At 35.3% G+C, this 22,764-nt stretch overlaps 1 long non-coding RNA gene across 1 annotated transcript; it reads left to right on the plus strand.

Moving 5' to 3' along the window:
* Positions 1–550: 550 nt before the first annotated feature.
* On the plus strand, positions 551–20,325 carry LOC140845761 (uncharacterized). The gene is made up of 3 exons (XR_012124648.1): positions 551–700; positions 15,125–15,214; positions 20,216–20,325. It is a non-coding gene; the product is annotated as an uncharacterized lncRNA (long non-coding RNA).
* The last annotated feature ends 2,439 nt before the right edge of the window (positions 20,326–22,764 follow it).

A 22,764-nucleotide genomic window follows, 5' to 3' on the forward strand; every position in this document is an offset into this window, starting at 1 on the left:
TTTTTAACATTCGTAAAAGTTCTTATCACAAGGGAAAAAATATGAAACTGTATGGTGACAGATGTTAACTAGACTTATTGTGGTGATCATTTTGCAATATATACGCATATCAAATCATTATGTTGTACACCTGGAAATGTTTGATGTCAGTTATGTCTCAATAAAAACAATTCTGAAAAATAATTGTATGATTCTGATATTATCATTCTAACATCCTCCCCTTTTTAGTGATTGTCCTAATTCACCCAGCAGGTAAATTGTAAAGGAGCACCTCCATGCAGTTCTTTTTTGACAGCTGCACTTTCCTCTACTCTCCTTGTCCCTTTACTTAGCATAAGAGCTTCCTCAGGGCAAGGGCTGTGTCTTCAACAGTGTGACCTCCCCTCCCAGTGGATTCAGTCTATGCAGAGTCCTAAGTCAGTAAGTGCTGTCACCCGGCAGATGGGTGATAGGATTCTGGGTGTTAGTACAATGGTATGTTTCCTTTTCACTCAGTGTGGCTGAGCAGTCCATCCGCTCAGTGCATGGCTTGCTGCATTCATGGCAGTAGCTAGCCTTTGGCTAGAGGACCAGTCTTATTCAGAAAGCCATCTTTCCGTCTCCCAGATACATGTGGCTTTCAACAGAGTTGTTGATTTTCCAGCATTTTAGAAGATGATGAAGTTTTCATATCCATGAAAATAAGACAGCAAGTGCTCTGGTAAGCGGACATGGTAATCTAGCTAAATTTAGTCTGTATGATGAATCATCTAGAGACTGTTACTTGCTCTGGGTCATTAGCTGTTTTATTTTTAGAAAATCTGTATTTTAGTTAAATCCATTTGACAGTACAAAATCCAAGTGGATTCAGTCCAAACTAGGTAATTATTGGTCAGCTAGAGGTGATTATCTCTATCCATGAGCTTGCCTGTGGGTAAGAGGCTCTATGCAAGACTTCTAAGCAATTTCTTCTGCAGGACCAATTTAGTACAAATGATGATTTTTCTTGCATTATCTTAACTGTGTTGTCTTTCTGGCTCTTCTTGAGGAAAATACATCCTCTGGCCAAAATTCTTTCTGAAACAGTGAGGAAAAAAAAAAAGAAGACTGGTTGTGCTAAGCTGATACCAACAGACCCAGCTGCTATAGCCTGGCTTCATTTTGAGGTGCCCTTTTTTTAGGATTACTTTACAAGGCTTTCCAGGACAGCTGAAAAAGCTCTCTCCACAATTAGCAGGGAGCTCTCACAGGGTTACTCTTACTCTTTTAAGTTTTGTAACCCTTAAGGAAAGTTCAGAAGAAATATTGGCAGTGCACTTCTCTTTATAGCCATTAACAGGAGAAAGCAAATGCCACTGTATTAAATGGCTTAAGTCGGACCAGGCTGGTTTGTTCTGTAACAGGAGGGTGGGTGCTCCGTATGGCAAAGAGAATTTCTCATCTCCCAGCTATGTGCTGTCCCCTGGTCACCAGCTGTTTTTCTGTTGTTGAGCAGCCAGCAGCTCCTTCATCCGATGGACCCTTCATTGAGCCTCTGCTTCCTTTGAATCTTGCCTCACTGCCATGATGAAATACAAAAGGTCCTAATAAATGTGTCATCAACATCACATGCTTTAGATCTTCTAGTTTTCACTATCTGCTTAAGCATCTTAGCAGGAGAAAGAAGAAATGCCTATCATTTAGACACTGCTGGAAAGAAACCCAAATTTCCTCAATAGCTGCTGTATGTATTTCAGAAAATGTTATTTTGAAACCCCTCTGATGACCATGTAAGCCCATCAGCTTCCTTCATTGATCACTGGCCCCAGACAAAACGTGTGGCTTTGTATAACCTTGAAACACAACTTTGATGATGCTCTTCTATCTATTGTTGTTGAATCCAAATTGCAACAAGTGCAGTATGTTTGCACCACTGAAAATGTGATATGGTAAAAGAAAATTAAATTAGTGTAGAATGGGTCAGCTAATATAACAGTCAACCATGGGTGGAGTTTTCTAGCATGCTTATTTAATCTTTCTGAATCTCAGTTTCTTCTTTAGGTAATAGGATACTATGTACTCCACAGGATTACAGAAATCATCCGACATGATTTAGAAACCAACCAATATTTTGAAGTTAATAATTGTGGGCCTACTTACCAATGGATGCATTCATATAGCCTAATCTTGTCAGAATTTGGTGTTTTTACAGGGGTACGTGACTAGGGCCTAGGAGTATTGTACATGTGACCATTTCTAATACTAGCAGTGTGACAGGTACGGATAGAAACTTAATCTATGCTGTGTGAGCAGGCAGTGGATGAACTAATAACTGAGAAAAAGTAACATCAGTACAAAAGAACAAACATGGGGTTCTTGGATCATAAAGCTGGAAGGGATCCTAAAGATGATGTAATGTGTACCAGTTTATAGGAAAGCAAGGTCTTTAGATATTCTGGGACCTGTTTTAGGGTCCTCCCCACCCTGCCCCTGCCCCTGCAGTTAGTCACAGACCTGGGCCTACCCCTAAGTTTCCTGACCTGACTGCTCAGCCACCCACCCGTGTTGGCACACTGCCATTATAACATGGTCTTCCAAAATGCTACATGCAAGCATGTTGGGTAAATATGAAATGTTACCACTTAGGAGAGGGGGATGATCTAGAACCCACAGACAAAATGCTAACAATTGTATTGCACGGTGCCCTTTCCTGCCATTTGCTCCTCTGCTCCTACCCCACCCACTCCCATAAGAAGAAGAATTGGCTCAGCTCCTGTTTCTTTTCTCACCTCTGTCTCTGTCTTTGTGGTCATCTCAGATAAATTCGTGATTCTGTAGGCTGGCAGGGAACACGGAATCTCTCATGCTTCCATCTGGTGGGAAACATTCTGCATCCAGGATCAGATTTTTGACATTCATTCTAAAGATCTTGAATCCTGGTTTTTACAATATGTCCACATTTGACTTGATCAACTAAGACAGATCGTTGGTAAAGTGACAGTCAAATAAACTTCTAGATTGAAGTTCAACTGTTGATATATATAGTAGTAAGAATGGAGCCCATCCTGTTGTAACCAAATTAATTCTACTTTAAAGGTACAGACCATTTCCCAAGATTCAAACAAATCTCAAAAACTTATTCTGAGGGGAAAACAGCTATTTACAAATAACTTGACCAAATAACCCTATTAACAGGCCTCAACTTCCTGTAAAACAGGGATAATAATCTATTAGTTCTGCTGAAGGGAGAATCCAAAGAGATAATGAATTGAATGTATGGTGCTTGGCATACATTGTTTAATGAAAAAGGAAAAGCAAACTTTTCTTTATTCAAAACAAACAGAATTTGAATAAAGAAAAATATCTCATTTTGTAAAAAATACAGAGAGGTGATATTTATAGGTTATGTTGGATAGGGTGCACATGTGAGCTTGTGTTGTGTTAACTACTTTGATCAGAAAACACAGAATGAGTCAGCCATGAGGTCAGCTCACTGGTCTGTTTCTAACTCTGCAGGGTGTGTGCTGAGATACCTGAGCTTTTCCAAGTAGGAAGCAAGCCACCCATTTAGGTCATATTTTATAAGTGAATATTAAGAACATTTTTGGTTCATTAAGTTTTCAGTTAGAAAATAGCTTAAGTACTTCTAAGTGATATTTAAATTCAGGGGACACTGCCTGATTCCAAATTCCCCTAACCCAGTCCCTGGAATAGCTAAGGTTCTCATTACTGAATTACCATTGCTAACTGATTCCTGGAATGGTCTGGATCAATGTAGCACTGGTGTTAGATAATGGCCCAAAGGTACAGAAAGTCTATAAACAGACTCCATTTCACTTATTAGCTGTAATGGCTTACAGGTAAAATATAATACCATAGAAAAATATAACTGATTAGGATGGATATTTAGAAAAAAAACAAGCTAGAGATGGTACAGATTTTCATTCTCTATCACATTTTAATAAACTGCCTTTTCTAATTTTAGTATTTTATTTGTGTCTGTTTTATCTGACTCATTTTAAATTGGCAGGCATGATTATTTAAAAAAATAATAATAACCAGATTTATTTATTAAAGAAAAACTCATAGTTTTCTAAAAATAATTTGGAAATGGAAACATATCTTAATTAAGCAAATTTTAATGGAATAAGAGTTACAGACTCTCAGTACTGAAAAGATGGCTGAGTTCTTTTAAGATTATTCTGATTTGAGAGGGGAGAAGAGTGATGACTTTGAATTAACTTGTTAAATAGCCTAAAATATAGGGAAACTGATTCCTTTCTTTCCTCCCCTCCCTTACTATGAATCTTCTCTCTTTCTTATAAGATCTGATGATGCCAAAAAGATGCTCATTCGGGTTTTAAACTATTTCCTTTCAGTTTCTGCGCTATTAATTAATCAACCTTTGAGTTATATGGTTGGCTAATCATCCTGTCCAAGATTTCATTTCTATATTTAAATTTTAAAACTTCTCATCATCATAAATCATCCACCTATTTATTCAATAAGCATCTGTCACTTCTTGCTGTTTCCCTGGGTTATGAAGCTGTAAACTTGAGTAAGCCCTACCTCTATATTCAGGGAGTTCATGCACTTTTATCATCTGTCCTGGTCCAAGTCATTCCAGGGACACCCACCCAGGGAGAGTGCCAGGTGGTCACACCCAGGCTGTAGCTGCTGATTTTATTTTGTTTTCATTATGAGCCTTGACGCCTGCTGGTGACATTTTAGTACCTTCTTTCTATTTACTTGGCTAGAAATTGACTATTGAATGCACATATTTTTTTAAACAAAAGTGAGGCACCACTTTCTAAGGATACGATAGGCAGTTTTTCTCCAGAAATAAGGCTTTGAAGTGTTAACTTTTTCCCCTCAATCTGCTACTAACTCCTGGCCTATTCTCCTCAATTTCTTCCACTGCAAAATTCTATTAATAAGTCTGCTGAGAGCTGTTTGATCATTTGTCAAAACTAAAATCAGCCATAACATTTTCAGTTTTTGAACAAAGTAGCCCTACTAGGTTTATTACAGTAGGGTGACTTTTATCTTCCTTCAGATTGCCTGATGCAAAAACTCTGTTTTGCAAAATTCTAATCAATCACTAATTCGTGAGCAAATAATGGGCAAAAAGATCTCAGTATCTAATATTCTCATTTTCACATTAGGGGGGATCTCTGATTTTTATGTAGTGAAATATATTTATTGTAACAAATCACCTATCCCCATTGTATTTACAGGAATATACTTTCAACAGGAAAGACAAAACGTGACAATGCTGTTCCCCACCACATGATAAGGCATCTATTAACAAGCATTTTATTTTATTTGTTTTCAAAATAGACAATTTAAGTATTTTACCATTTTCCACGTGAATTACAGTTTTACATTTCCATGTAAGCTTGTTCATGTAATTGTCCTATAATATCTTTCCAGTAAGTTAGTCAAAGCAATAAACTATTGAAATTTGCAAATTCCTTTTAGTATAGGGGGCATATGTTTAAGCAGAGCACACAGTTCCCCATCCTCAGGGGTCCTCACTTGATTGGCTTTGAATATTTAAACAGTCAAACTGGTTATGTCATTGCTTCAATTAAAATGTAAGCCATATTAAGTACATCAAAGCCACTGGAGGCATGATTTAATCAGTTCACCCATAGTAAGTGTTCTATAAAGAAAGTGCAATCACTTTAAAAAGACTATTTCAATTAGATTATCTAGCTTAACTTTCTATAAGAATCCTTTATAAGATAATTTGGAAAGGTGGTCACCTAGCTACCCCTTGATTATGTCAAGGGATGGAGTGACTCACTACTTGCTTATGAGGCATTCCATTCTAACATTGGATAGTACAAAGTCCCTGCCAAAGGTACTAGTTGTGGACCCCGCAAAAACAGAGGACAAGTCTTCCTTTTTCTCAGGACTTTTTCTTAAATATTTGGAGAAATAACTGCTTCTTTAATATTTGAATGGATGGAACATATGCCGATGGAATCGAGCTCCTGGCTCATTATTGTCTGTATTAAGACTTTTCCAGGGTTCGGAGTAGCTATTCAGGAATGTTGGCTGAGAAAGTTTAAACACCGTAGAGGTTTTCAGTCCCGGTCACAATGAGGTAAGGGCAAAGAGGAAGGCAAGGGCATAGTGTACTGTGGCAGACGGGGTGGGTCATTGTGATAGCAGGTAGCTGGGCAAGGGCAGAAAGGTACAAGCCTAGTAGAAGTGAGGGTCTAGAATGATTTACATGCAGAAAGCCAGAACACCCTGAGAGTCGTTGCTTGTACAACTCTCGGAATGTTTGTGCTTGAACCTTGAGTATGTGGTATTCAGAGATGCTACAACAGACAAGTTGGTGGTAAGCTATTAGGGGAAATCCTGAATTCAGTAAAGTTAAACAGGGTTCTTTGTTCCAAGACTTGTCAGTCCTTAACCTTCTTTAGTAGACAATCATTCTCCAAGACAGGAGTGAAACTCAATGTTTCAAAACATCTCCAGCTTGAAATCCTGTTTTTTTGTAAGCAGCTTGGGTTCATTGGTTCATCATTTTGCATGGCCACCTTCTCTGGGCTTCAGGGTCCTTAATAATTGCTCAAATAATTAAAATCATCTTAGATTGAGAGGAGACAGAGTTATTCTATACCAACGCATTATGCAAATTATGAATTACGTTACTTACAATAGTTTTCAAAACTGACTGTATATTAGAACCACCAAGGGAGACAGTCAAAATACCTGGGCCCTATCTCAAAATCAGAGTCTCCAGCATGGAGACCTGGAATCTGCATGTTTTAACAGGTTTCCAAATGTCTTCTATTCAGCCATTCTATCACTGACATCAAGTCTACAAGACCTGTAATTGGTCACTTGACCTATCTCTAGATACATCATGAGCAATACAGAGGGTTAGGCACTTGGAGATTCACAGCAGACCTAAGTCCTATGTTGCCTGCTATTTGCTCTGTGGCCTTGGATGAACTTTTTAACCTTCCTAAACTTTGATTCCCTCATCTACCTAATAAAACCTTCCTCAGAGTATTTTTCTGAAAAATGAAAAAAAAAAAGGTAAAATACATTGTTTCACGGCACATCCTAAATTCTTACATAATACCCGGAAACTGTTGTTATTATTTTCATAAGTATGCTAAAATTAATTAAATATAGAGGAAGAGGATAAATGGTTTAACATAACTTCAAAGTGTTTTTAGTTCAAAGCAGATGGGCCTCCTAAAAGCCAGGTATCTCTTCCCTCAGTTTATAAAGGACAACACCCGCTGCCCAAAATAGGAAAGTCACATGTTCCAGGCTTTGTTTTCTTCTCCTGAGAAGTTAGGCTTTGACTCCCACAATGGCATAGGTTCGATACAACTTGAAAAACTTCTGTGCATTATGGGATATGTCATTGAACAAAGGCTAAAAAGTATATTGAATGTTTTAAGGATCCCACCTAAAGATAGTCCCTTTGCCAGATGCTGACGAGAGTTCCAGGATTCTGCCCAACAATCTCCACTTAGCTTCTGTCGTGGTGTGAATGGATAGGAGCTCACCAGCTCCTGAGGCAGTAAATCTCATTTCTGGGGAAGAGCAGCTGGGGAAATTTCTCTCTTGCAGTGGGAAGCCCCAGTAGCCTGGGCATTGGAAATTTCTTTCTACCAGAGCAGACACAAACTTCTCTTTGAATCAGTGGGCAGAGTTTTCTCCTGTCAAACTTTTTATTGCGAGTATGTCTTTTCAAGTTTCTGCTTTATACAGGGGTTTCTGTTTAAACTCCCTGCCTCTCTCTGGAACCAAGATCTTAAATTCCATGACTGTCTCAGTGTTAAAGCCATCTGCTCTTAGGGCAAATTTCTGGGATAGTAGCAGTCTTCTTCCTCATCATCTCAATCTTACCTGAATTTGCATTTTTTTCATCTTTTCTGTCCCATGACTCCTTTCTTGTAAGATTTCCTGCTACAGTTTACAGTGGTTTGTCTCTCTGCTATTTTCTGACATCACCCAAAAGGTCTTATTCTTTTTCAACATGACAGCCCTTTATCTATTTGCAGTTAGTGATGTCATTTTATTTCCTGTCCATGATTTAACATTCATGATTACTCAGTGTACAATGATTGTAGTCCATGTTCTTTAGATTCTCTTTACGTTTTCAGTTGAAAAAGTGACTTACCTTGAAGTCACTAACCAAAGCCTAATGCCTCAGGTGTGTTTCCAACCAATGTAAATAGACTAGACTCTTCCCGCCTTTGTTCTGAATGCTATTCTTCTGTTAATGCAATCCATGATGGTACTGGTCCACTGTGATGGTCCTGAGATCTGTTGACCTAGATTAAATTTAGTCAAAGAAATTTCTTCTATGTTCTGCTATAATACTGGGAGAACTGATGTTTAATTTTGACTGGTTTCGGTCAATTCAAAGAGATTGAAGATATATGTTAATTGCATTGATTTTTGGAGGACTGTGTGACTTCTGTTATCTATTTGAAGTATTTTAGTGCAACTATGTAGGAACAAAAATATCCACAAGTCAAATCTGTGAAATTAGTTCAGACACCATAATTTACCAAGTGTTACACAGGCAAAATGTACGTGAAATGTATTCAGCATGTAACTGATTTGGCCTTTTCACTTTTATTGGCTCAATTTATAGATTTTTTTATAAAGGTCAGTGTGTTGTATTTTCCATTTTGGTTCTTTTAAATTTCTTTGTCACTGGCCTTGTGATTATATTTGAATATACAAAATATTCAACTTACCTTCTTTTTCTGCAAATTTTTTCTCCCACTAATGAAAACTGACCTCTACAAACAGTTTGAGATCTATTTGACTTAATTCAGCAGGTTTTCATTTTTAAAAGAATAGGTGGTGCATTTACTGCCATCTGGTGGAGTATTTTAGAGATGAGAGAAATAGCAACTAGATTGATTAGTTAGAACAATAAAAGTAACCAACAAGGTAAAATTTCTTCACCCAATCAGTATATTCATTTAACTGGAGCCATTGCAAAATTAATCCAGGTCCACATGAAACAAATTAATTGGAACCAAAGCAAAAAATGTTTTTCAATCATATCTCATCTTTTTGCTATTACTCTCCCAACTGTGTGGCAATACTTATATAATTCAAATTTGTTTGCTTAGACAAGGAGGTAAAAGTCAGGAAAACCAAAACTGAAAGTTTCTATTTTAGATTTTCTTAATTTTTGACTCCATGTGTGTTTGTGATTAGTCTTACTTTGTTTTTTTGTTTTTTTTTTTTCACTCTCATCTGAGTTTTACAGGTTGGTCTATCTAACACCCCAACAAATCAAAATCAAGTATATTTTATATTGGGATTTTTCTCGCCCTATATTCCTTCCCCTCCCATATATTCTTCATATTCCTTTCATTTGTTCATAAATAAATAGTGAAGATTCTAGTCCCATTTTTGACAAGCAAGCAACTGTACCTTTCATTCTCAGATTACATGTCTTTATAATGACAGGGATTAAGTTGTTAATATTAAATGGTCTCTTAGAATGCTGAGATGCCTTAAAGTCAAGAACAAATTATATTGGTTTGACCAGTCAAATCCAATAGAAGTGTTAGCATTTTACTTGAGACACTAAAAGCTGGTAACTTCAACACTAGACTGAACAAGTAGCGTTCCTCTTAATCACGTGTCATGGACAACTGCCTAGTTTATCATTTAAAATGTATACCACATTTCATCACCATACAAAGTTATGACAATATTATTGACTGTATTCTCTATGCTGTACTTTTTCATCCTTGTGACTTACTTGTTTTTTAATTAGAAGTTTGTACCTCTTAATCCCATTCAACTATTTTGCTCATCCCCATACTCCTCCCTTCTGGCAACCATCAGTTTGTTCTCCATATTTATGAAACTGTTTCTGTTTTGTATAGAAACCATATGGCAATTGTCTTTCTTTGTCTGACTTATTTTACTTGGTATAATTGTAGCTCTGGGGTGGAAGAGGGGTGTTCCCAGGCCAGAACAATTCCCCACTATGAAACTGGCAAAACTGAAATAAGTCAAGAAAAAGGGTAGGTTGGAAGAAAGGTTTTTATCCCTTACTGTCACTCAAGTTCGCCAGCCAGGCCCGGGCCTGTCTGTCTCCTCTGGTGGCTGCTCATGTCCTACTTCCCCTGCCTGCTCCTTTTAGCAGGAACTCAATGGGCCAGACCAATTATGTACCAGGAATGGAAGGGAGGAGAGAATGGCCATTTGCTCTCCACCCCTTGCCCTGGAGGCTGCAGGAGGCTGCATCAGGAAACACCTATTGATATGTAAAATGACTAAGGCCAGGTGGGAGATTCTGGAAATTCTCCCAGTTAGTCCACAATAACATTCTGTAGGTCCATTCATCCATCCCTGCTATCACAAATAGCAAGATTTCATTCTGAGTAATATTCTATGGTTACATCACACCTTCTTAATCCATTAATCTACTGATGGATACTTAAGATGCTTCCATATCTTGGCAAATATAAATAATGCTGTAATGAACATAGGAGTGCATACCTCTTCTCAAATTACTTTTTTCATTCTTTTTGGATAAATATTCAGAAGTCAAATTGCTGGATTGTGTAATATTTCTATTTTTAAATTTCTTTGAGGAACCTCAATACCATTTTGCATAGTGGTTGCACCAACTGACTTTTCTACCAACAGTGCATGGAACCAACAGTTCTGTATCCTCACCAACACTTGTTACTTCATGTATTTTTGATATTCGGTATTCTGACTGGTGTAAGGTGATATCTCATGTGGTTTTGATTTGCATTTCCCTGATGAGTAGTGATGTTGAGCATCTTTTTATGTGTCTGTTGGCCATCTGTATGTCTTCTTTGGAAAAAATGTCAATTTGGGTCCTCTGCCTATTGTTGCATCAGATTGTTTTTAACTTTTTGGTGATGAATTGTGTGAGTTATTTATATATGTTGATTATTAACCCCTTGTCAGATATATCAGTTGCAAATATATTCTCCCATTCCAGTAAGTTGCTTTTTCATTTGGCTGATGACTTCCTTTGCTATGCATAGCTTTTTTAGTTTGACGAAGTCCCAGTTGTTTATTTTGCTTTTGTTATCCTTGCCTTATGAGACAGATCCACAAAAAAATACTGTTAAGGCTGATATCCAAGAGTTTACTGCCTATGTTTTCCTTTAGGAGTTTTATGGTTTCTCTTACATTTAAAACTTTATTTTGTCTTACATTTAATTCCTTAATCCATTTTGAGTCTATTTTTCTGTATGTTGTAAGAAAGTAGTCTAGCTTTATTCTTTTGCATGAAATTGTCATGTTTTTCCAACACCATTTATTGAAGTGACTGTCTTTTTCCTATTCTATATTCTTGCCTCCTTTGCTGAAAATTAATTGGCTATTTGGTGTGAGTTAATTCTATTCCGTCATCTATATGTCTTCTATGTGCCAGGATAATATTGTTTTGATTACTATAGCTTTGTAGTATAGTTTGAAATCAGGGAGCATGTTAACTCCAGTTTCGTTCTTCTTTCGTAAGATTGTTTTGACTACTCAGGGTCTTTTGTGGTTTCATAAAAGTTTTATGATTTTTTGCTTTACTTCTGTGGAAAATGCCATTGGTATTTTGATAAGGATTGCATTAAATCTGCAGACTACTTGGGTGATATGGTAATTTTTATAATATTAATTCTTCCAATTAATGAGCATGGAACATCTTTCCATTTATTTGTGTCACCTTCAATTTCTTTCTTCAGTGTCTTATAGTTTGCAGCATACAAGTCTTTCTGCTTCTTGGTTAAATTTATGCCTAAGTATTTTACTCTTTTTGATGCAATTGTAAATGGGCTTTCTTTCTTAAGTTCTTTTCCTCATTATTTCTTATTAGTTTATAGAAATGAAACAGAATTTTGTATATTGATTTTGTATCCTGCAACTTTATTAAATCAATTTGTTAAGTTCTAATTGTTTTTTGGTGGAGTCTCCTGCTTCCTTACCAACTTGTATTATTTCTTTTTCTTTTATTTTTTTAAATTTCTTTTTCTTGTCTGATTGCTATAGCTAGGACTTTCAGCACTATGTTGAGTAACAGTGGCAAGATGGGATCCTGGGCTTCTTGATCTTTCAGGAAAAGTCTTTAGCTTTTCTGCATTAAGTATGATGTAACTGGTGCACTTGTCATATATGACTTTTATTATGTTGAGATATGTTCCCTATACCCACCCTTCATTGAGAGTTTTCATGATAAACATGTTAAATTTTGCCAAATGCATTTTCTACATCTACTGAGATGATCATGCAATTTTGAGCCTTCATTTGTTAATGTGATGTGTCATATTGATTGATTTATGCATATTGAACCATCAAACCATCTTTGCATCCCTGGAATACATTCCACTTAATCATGGTGTATGATCCTTTTAATGCATTGTTGAATTCAGTTTGCTAATATTTTGTTGAAGACTTTTGCATTTTGTTCATCAGGTGTTATACTACTTTTATTGTTACTTTTTGTATCAACATAATGAATCTGTATTAGGTTTAGAAGATATTCATAAATAAGCAAACCTATAATAGGAGAAGATAGACAAATAAACAATGATTGCAATATACCTCGGTGGTTCATCAATTTTAATATCCATAAAAATCAATTTAATGCCTGTTTGATAACAATGAAGATTCTTGGGCCTTACTCCCAGAGATTCTAATTTGATAAGTTTGGGGTGAAGCCATATATCTGTATTTTTCAAAATCATTTCAGGTGCTCCTGTTGCAATGGTAGGGCACATTAGAGGACAAACTTGATATTGAGAAGGATGTTATAAAAAAGGTAAGCACAAAATATAACAGAAGTCATGTTTAACTCCACTAGAAGTGTTTAGTGAAGCTGATTAGGAGTAAAGCAAGAAAAGAATGAATCCAGGAAAAGGTCTAAAATTCTGAGCAAAGGAATGAGAATTCCTAGTGGGAAACTTATTTTGAGGGGATAGCAAGTAGTTTAGTACTTCGTATAATTCAGGGATGAAATTGACCACATATTTAGGTGTAAAATATGTGTCAATAAATTTCTAATTGTGACAAAGCTTTGTGATCACAATGCAATTCATTTAGATATCACTAATTTATTTTACAACTACATATGTATGGAAATTAAAAACAGATGTTTAAACAATTCATAGGTCAAAGAAAAATTCATAAGAAAAATAAAAAATGACAAAACTGACTTCTAATGAAAGTGCTACATATTGGAACTAGTAGGAAATACCTAAAATAGCATTTAGAGGAAAAATTAGAGCCTTAAGATATGCATTTTAAAAAGCAGCAAAATGAGCTTGAAAATTAAAGTGGAAGAATGGAAATAATTAAATATAAATAAAATAAAATAAATTAAATATTTTATATAATATTCACATAATTAAAATTACTAATTTAAATGAAAATGCCAATCAACTATTTATAATATATAAATTAATTGAATATTAAATATTAAATATAAGCTATTGGAAGTTGAGTCCAAATACAGCAGAACAAGAATAGGATTATTATATCAATTTACAGTGTTTTTGGTAATTAAAAAAGACATGCAAATGATGCCAGGGGTTCTTGTTTGTGGAGTCAAAGAATGAACTTAGCAGTCAAGGTAGGAGAGCTAGGGAGACTTTTATTGAGAGATACAGTGAGAGGACAGACAGAGCTCCTGGCGTGAGCCATGAGGGGATGAGAGCCCATAGTGGTGGGTTGTCTAGGGCTTTTATAGGCAGTTGGGGATATTTGGGAACATGAAGAAAGCTTAGGGGTGTGGACTTGTTAAGTGATCCCTGAATACTAAAAATTAACATAAGGAATTTCCTGCCTTGATTTCTCTCTGGGATAGCCGGGTCTTGGTCTGGGAGCATATCAAAAGGCCACCTGCCAGCTCCCAAGGTGGGCTGAAGTATTGTCTGTTTGCTAAAGAGTAAGTTAAGAATCTTACTTGTTAAACTTCCTGGGTGTTAAAATGCAATCTTATCTTTAAGGTGGAATCCTTCCTGCCTTTTATTGTGTTGTTTACAACTGGGTCTGCATGCTAAATTAGTTGCCCAGTTTGCAAAATCACCTCATCAGATCTGAAGGAGTAAAGACAGCACATAGGCATGGGCCTTTTAGCATGCTAAGGTGAATCTTACACATGATTACAAATGATTAGCATAATAAAAACATGTGCTACTCTTCTTTATCTGGGGAATATTAACTGATCTCACTGAAGAATAACTCTAGAGCTTAATGTTTAACACAGAGTTTTGGTAGGGGGTTTCCTTGCATGTAGTTACATTGTTCTGACTGTAAATATTTTACCTTGCTTTTTCCAGAGGCCCTCACCCTATTCTAAGTCCAGGGTCCCTGTCTCACAAATGCACATATACATATATTTTTGACCTATGAATTATCAAAAAATATGGATTATTAATTATTTGAATCAAACCTCTGAATTGTTCAAACAGGAAGTTTAAAAAATAAGGGCTGTAGTTGTTACTATTGATTTCTAAATCTAGGCCAGGGTTTGTAATCCAGCATAATGTGATCCCAATTGTATGCAAGAATATATATATTCTTTTTTGAAATGCATTTTCATTTAATTATTCCCTTTTTTGAAGTGCATTTTGAAATGTATCAGTTACTAGACAAATGACATTATTAAGTCACAGCTCTCAGTGTGATGCATAAGATTACTTCTTAGAGTTTTCCCACCTAGTGATCAGAGGAAAGAACATATTGCTATCAAGGTGATGGACAAAGATCCAGTCCTATATGTGTATGTGTAATAAAAGTATCTTTTTTCATTGTTTGTTAATAAGGTAAAGAAAAAAATTATATCCACAGGTGTTGGTATTCACAAATAAATGAATGAATTTTTGCAAAAATCTTCAACCTCAGGTGATCAGCACAATACCATTTTGATTTCTCATAGCAATTATAAAAACAAGTTCTGATAATTAATACTATTAAGATAGAGACTACCTGACCCCTAATATTCCTGAATACCCACTGTAATGCTATTGCAGTAGCCCTTATCTTTATTAAAATCCTGCCCTTAACACATGACACGCAAAGAAAAATATCTGCAGCAAATTATGGTTCATAAACATGTGTATAATGAAAAACAGCATCAATAATGCTGAACACTCAACTCCTTTTTCATTGTTGCTGTTAGAAATCTTCTGACAGTGCAGGTGTTGTGAACTTTGGAGAATCTTGAGCAAGGCAAGAAGCCTTGAAGAACTGGTTTAAGAGCTTGGAGAAGGTAACTATGAATGAAATAATTCACATAATAGTTCTTGTATTGTTATTCTTATTCTGGTATTGTTAATATACACAAAGGAATGAAGGATATTTGAAACAGTAAATATATGGGAAAGTTTTAAAGCTTTTAAGACTATTTTAAAAGAATTTCAAAGATAATAGGCTTTTAACAGCAAAAGTAACAGTATTTTGGAGTCTATAACATATGTAAATGTAAAATCATGACAAAATAACAAAAAGTCCAAAAACAGAGAAATGGAAATACACTGTTGTAAAGTTCTGATACTATGTATGAAGTTGTATATTATTATTAGAATGTAGAAGTTAAAGATATGTATTGCAGACTTCAGGGCTACCATTAAAAAAACCCAAAAAAGAGGTTTAGCTAATAAGCCAACAATGGAGATAAAGTGGAATAAACAAAAATACTCAATTAATACCATAATAGCAGGAAAAGAGGAAAAGAGAAATAAAAATTAGGTAAATAAGCGGAAAACAAATAACTAGAGGGTAAATTTAAACCCTACTCAATCAACAACTACATAAAAGCAGTATAATTAAAAGGCAGTGATTGTCAGACTGATATAAAAGCAAGAACCAGTTATATGCTATCCAAAAAGCCCAGCTTAGCTATAAAGGAACAAAGTTTAATGGTAAAAGGTTGGAAAATTATGTACCATAAAATGCTGATCAAAAGAAAGCTTGAGTGGTTATGTTAATATCAAACAAAGTAGATTTTGAAACAAGGAACATTCTAGGGATAAGGAGGGTCATTTCACATTGATAAACATATCACATTAGCAAGATAAACCAATCTTAACATGTACACCCTTAATAACAAGCCTCAAAGTACATGAGACAAAAACCAATGGAACAGAAAAGACAAACTTACAATTATATTTGGATATAGTAACACCCTATTCTCAACAATTAACAGAAGATGACAAAAAATCAGTCTAGTTCAACACAATAGTCTTAAATGACAGTGTCAACCTATTTAATCTAATTGACATTTATAGAGCACTTCACCCAAAACAACAGAGTGCACATTCTGTCTAAGTGCACATGCAGCATTTACCAAGATAGGCCATATTCTGGGACATAAACCAAATCTCAAAAAACTTAAAAGGGTGGAAATCTTAAAAAGTATTTTATTTAACCATAATAGAAATAAATGAAAAAAATCAGCATCAGAAACATATCTGGAAAATTTACAGATTCCTAAACACATTCCCAGATAAGGTGTGGGTCAAAGAAAAAGTTTACATGTGGAAATAGAAAATACTTTGAACTAAATGAAAATTAAAAGCACATAATGGGGTTTATAATCTATGACTGAAGTAGTGATGAAATGAAAATTGAAAGGAATAAATGCTTATTTGGTAAGACCTCAAACCAGTGATACAAATTTCTACCTCAAGAAACTAAAGAACGAAGAGTAGAGTAATCCCAAAGCAGGCAAAATGAAGGAAATAATAAATATGAGTGTGTAGTAAATGAAACAGAAAATAAAAAAAGAATATCAATAAAACAAAAAAAACAGTTGTTTGAAAGATAATACAATAGAAAAAACTAGAATCAAACTGATGAGGAAAAAGAAGACATTGGTTACCAATAACAAGACAAAGGAAAAGACATCACCACCGACCATTTGAATGTTAAGAGTAAAGGAATAAAACGGGCAACTTCAGGGCAATAAATTTGCATCTTCTGTGAGACAAACAAATTTCTTGTAAGATAAAAATTGCAAAAGGTATTGGTGAAATCTAACACACATTTAAAGGAGAAATAACATGAAACCTATAGTAATCCTTCCTGATAATAGAAGAAGTCTCTTCTCAACTCACTCTATGAGGCATTACCCTGATACTGAAGCCAAAGACAGACAACACAATAAACAGGAAACTACTAATCAATATTTCTCATAAATGTAGATGCAAAATATTTTTTACAAAATTTAGCAAATCAAATTTAGCAATATATGAAAAAGAGGATAAATCACAGACAAGTGGAGTTTAGTCCAGGAGTACAAGATTGGCTCAACATTTGAAAATCAACCATTGTGACTGACCCAATTAACAGACTAAAAAATGGAAAGCATATGAACATCTCAGTAGATGCAGTTTAATCATTTGATGAAATTCAACACTTATTCCAAAAGAAGACTCTCAGCAAACCTAGAAAAAGAACAAAATTTCTTCAACCTCACAAAAGGGACCTACCAAAAATGTAAAGCTAACATCATACTTCATGGTGAAAGTTTGGATATTTCCCCCCAGTAATACAGGAAACATGGATAAAATGTCCACTCATAATTTTCTATTTGACATTATATTCCAGGTCTTAGACAATTCAATTAAAGAAGAAAAGAAGAAAGTATATGGATTGTAAAGAAAAAAATTAAATGTTTTCATTTATAAACAGCACGGTCAGATATAAAGAAAATGTTATATCTACAAAGTGCTACAAAAAAGGGAGCTATTGAAAAGTTAATAATATTAATAAGTGAGTTTAGCCAATTTGCTGCACACATAATCACTAAATAAAATCAATGGTGTCTCTGTTTCATGAAAAAATGGACATTGCTGTTTAAAAATAATACCATATGGCCTGGAGAACATAGCCAATGATTCTGTAACATATTCCTATGTTGACAGATAGTAACTGCACTAGTTGGGTGAGGACTTAATAATATGGGTAACTGTTGAACCACTGTGTTGTATACTTGAAACCAATATAAGATTGTATATCAACTACACTTCAATAAAAAAATCTGTTCATAAAAAAAACAAAGGAAAACAATACATATGAACTACTTAGAAATAAATTGACAAAGTCTGCACAGTACTTCTACTATAAAGCTACAAAATATTTTTGAAAGAAATTAAAGGAATAAATGGAGAGTTATACCATTTTTCCCATATCAGAAGACTCAGTTGTACTGGTTGTCAATTTTCTCCACATTGATCTGTATGTTCAGTGTGTCTCAATCAGAATCCCATCAGGCTTTATTGGTAGGAAATGACAAGCAGTTTCTAAACTGTCCATATGGAAATGCAAACTGTGACTAGCCAAAACAATTTTTAAAAGGAAACAAGAAGTCGGAAGACTTGTACTCCCTGATTTCAAGACTTAACCCTAAAGCTATAATAATCAAGACAGCATGGTGTTTGGATGAAAACGGATACATACATCAGTGCAGTAGAATGAGGTATCTATAAAGACCTAATTGATTTCCAAAAACAGTGTCAATTGATTTCAACAAAGATGCCAAAGTAATTCAAAGAGGGAAAAGATCTTAAGACCTTTTCAACAAATGATACAGAAACAATCAGGCAGAAAGAAAGAGAAAGAGAAATTGCATCTGGGCCTTTAGCCCTTAGCTCACACCATCTACAAAAATTAACACAAAATTGGTAATAGACCTGTTACAGAAAACCTGGACTGGATTGCTGACCTAAGAACCAAGTGGCACTCGGATGTCTTGGAGGGTGGATGTTTATTTCACACCAGCGGGCTCAGAGGAGAGTGATCTCCAAAGGTCTGAGCCCCGAATATAGCAGGGCCATGCCTTTTATGCATTTATTATAAAGCTAAGGGGTAGTCAGCACCCAGGAACAATTGCAGTGGGAGCTGTTAAGTCACAGTAGGTGTATTCAGGATGCTAGTTACATTTAATCTATTTCTGTAAAGGTTACTCAAATACCATATTATAAACTAATAGGCTTCCATGACCACCATCAGCAAGCTGTTCCATGCCACTGAGCCCCGGTGGGGGGGAGAAATCACTGTTACATTGTTTTAATCCCAAGCACCCAAGCACCCAAGCACCTTGTGGCTCCTCTACATTCCTGAAGCCTCAACAGAAACCCTGTTTACTTGGCTTCCTTGGCTTCCCACCACCCCTGCCAAGAGGGGGAGGGATTCGAGAACTTTCTGAGTATTTCCTCATCAGATCTAAACTAAACCTATAAAACATCCAGAAGAAAACATAGGATAAAATCTTTGTGACCTCGGGTTGGATAAATATTTTTTTTAAAAAAGGACTAAAAAAATTAATAAATTTGACTTCATCATAATTAAAAAGTTTGACTCTTCAAAAGACACTTTTACAACAATGAAAGGGTGAACCAGAATCTGGGAGAAAACAAAAAACACACATCCCATAAAAACCTTTAATTCAGAATGTATAAGGAATTCTCAGTGCTCAATAAGAAGACAGAAGACAACACAGTAAAAAAATAAGGGTGGATAGATTTGAAAAAAAAACCCAGAAGTATACAAATGAAAAGATTTTCAACATCCTTAGTTATTAGGCAATTTCAAACCACAACAAGATAGCATTAGCATTGCTAAAACTAAAAAGATGGACAATAAATGGGTAAAAAAATTGTCAATAGTCACTGAACTGAAAATTTGAGACTTGTGTGTTTTACTATTCATAAATGTCTTCATTTAAAATGGCCTTTTGAGAAGTTTGATTACCAAGATGTTAAGTTGAACAAAGAGGTTTTAGTCATTCATATTTGAAAATGAGAACTTTCACCCTTAGCATTTCATTGTGTCCTAGTGTTTCAATGCATTATTAATATTAATATTAGCAGTAGTAGAATAGAAGTAGTAGTGGTAATGGTACAAATAGTAAAGACAGAGTGTTTTGCATACATATGAAATATGTCCTCCCAACTACCTTGCTAATTCAATCTGTTTTGTTGCTGGATCTGATGTAAGCTAAACATTCTTATTATAATTTGGGTTGTGGACATTTACAAGGGGCGCATGATCAATATAGGATCTTTATGCTGCTGATGAGTTAAAATGTGCTACCACAAAAAGACTCTACAAAAAAGGAGCAATGTTAATTTTCAGCTTTCTTCTTCAAATGATAAATAAGGTTGCCATTCAGGAGAAAAAGAAAGTTCAATGCAATATCAGAAAACACAATGTATTGTGACATCCAGTTAGAGCTCTTAAATTGGTTTTGTTTCTGTTTGTTTCCTAGAAAAAGAAGTACATGAAGTAGGAAATCCAAAACTGGTAGTGTGGTTCCATGATGACACTAGAGACCCTGGCACTTTCTATCTTCTCACTCAGCATGTAATTAGAGTCTTCACACATGTCTCCTCAGGCTTGAGAAACAGCTGTTCCATCTCTAGCAAGAGTGCAAAGGGCCAAGAGCCAAAAGTGTTAGCTGACCTGATTTAAAGAGCTTTCTGAGAAGCCTCACATGATGACTTCTGATTACAAAATGACTTTGTTCATTAGCCGTAAGAATGTCCCTAATCATGCCTTCCTGTAAAGGAGGCTAAGTCATTTCTTTTTTTAAGTAAGAAAACAGTTACATCACCGCAACAATTGGGAATCAGATGGTAGAAAAAGGGGGAAATGGGTATTTTACAGGCAGCAAAGTGTCTGCTACCGGCTCTCTTGATACGGGGTTTTGACTGGCTGTCTTATAGTAAAGACCTAATTAGTTTTGGGATCTTTATCTATTAGGATTTAGTTTAGAGAATAATCCAACCATGTCTATAGTAACCTCAGCTTTTCTTTGAGGGGTAAATATTGCAGAAAAAGTGAAAGAATGGTTTTCTGAGGTGTGGAATGGCTGAGGACTCTGCACCAACTATAATGATTGTATTCCTTCAGATTCTCCTAATCTTGATCTTTAAAACATTAAAGAAAGGGGTTTCCTTTTTTGCAAATAAAACACATGGATTAGTTTACCCCTACCTAAGGCTTTTAAATATATGTCTGAATTATGCCTATTCAAAAATGCAAATTAATAAAAGTACCAATTATTTAATATTACTATTATTTTTTACAAGCATATGGGTACTTGGTAAATGGGCCTCCTGGAATATTCATCAGTGAGGAATGTTAATCTAACATGATTGCTTACTGTCTCAAAAAGGAATTAACTTAATTTATCAGTCAGTGGATTGTGAAATAATTCATTTACTTTAAGGATGATAAATATTTTCAAAAGCACATGTGATTTTTGAGAAAAATATAGATACATTAAGAAACAATGAGGAATCAGATGTATTGCTGCCACATGAATAAATTGACAATAAAAAGAGGTTGAGAAAATCTGGATTTGTTCTTTATTCCTCTACTCTGATTTTCTAAGGTTTACAGAAATTTACTTTGACTCTCCATAATGTCAAAAACATCCTGATGCAAAATGAGAAAGGTTTTGATAGTTTTGAGACATAGCTTTCATCTGCACATCAATTGTCTCTATGTTAAGAAAAGAAATGCCTGTTTCTAACCCACTGTGAAGAAATTTTTCTTTTAAAGCTTGAATTCTTTAGCCAAATTGGTTCCATTGCATAAACAATATACAAGTTCACCGTTGGAAAAAGGACATCATTGTCATCACTTTGGACCTCTTTTCCTGTTCAAAACAAAAATAGCTTCCCAACCGGAACTGGTGTGTAGTAGTTGTAATTAATAGAGTTTTAACTTAGAATAGATGAGAAGAAAAACAAAGGGAAATAAAATTCATACTGGTTGCGTATGCTAGGCCCTTTCACATATCTCATGTAGGAAATGCTGACTTAGGAGCCAGAAAACCTAGTTTTAAGACCTAGTTCTGTCATTAACTAGGTTTGAGATGTTAGACAAATGCACATTCATGCTCGGGCCTCACATATTTCAGTTTCAACATAGGGATGTGATACAACTGACAGCTAAAGATGTAGAATCAGTTCATTTTTCAATGAGTCTGTTTTCTCAAAGAGAAATGTGGAAATGACATGGAATCAAAATAACTTCCTTTGTTATTTAGTATATTTATGAAAATATTTCATATTCTTCAAGAACAATCTGATGGGACTCTCAAAGCAAGGTATCACTTGGGTTTGCATTCAGCCATAGCTGAGCTGAACTTGACTGGCACATCTCCCCTAAATCCTAGGAAAACTCAGTGATTGCTTACAAGGAATCAGTATGGATTAGGCTTGAATAATTGACCAACTAGAGCCCATAGTTTTTCCAGTTGACTAAAAAATATTTGCCATTTTCTTAGCATATACTTTTTTGCTAGGCACTGAGATTTTCATGTATTATCTCGAATCTGCATAACAAAACCTCAAAAGTGAGCATCAGCAGTCCTATTAGAGGAAACTAATTCTCATAGAGGTTAAATAATTGCCCATGGTCAAGTCATTGCTAAATCCCAGAGATGAGATTCAAACCCAGGTCTAAACTTCAAAGCCTATGCCCTTCCTTTCACATGTTGTAGCTTCTGTCAGTTCCTAATCTAGGAGGGGTGTTGGGTTCCTAAAAGGTCACTTCCCGGACACCACTGCCTTTGACAAAATTCTAATACCCTAGCATTTCCAGAGTGGTATGAAACTTGGAGAGTTCTAGGAGAGTGCATTTAAATACACAGAGTATAAAGTGGTTTAGAAAAACCACAGAGCTTCCTCACATAAGGCAAAGAATTGTGGCTGGGTTAACATTTGAATGGAGCTTGAAGGAAAAGGAAAGTTGATAGCGTGGGAAGCAGAGGCAAATGGGAATACTGAATATGCTCAAGAGACACTG

The sequence above is a fragment of the Manis javanica genome, chromosome 13 (genome assembly GCF_040802235.1).
Source record: "Manis javanica isolate MJ-LG chromosome 13, MJ_LKY, whole genome shotgun sequence".
NCBI lineage: Eukaryota > Metazoa > Chordata > Mammalia > Pholidota > Manidae > Manis > Manis javanica.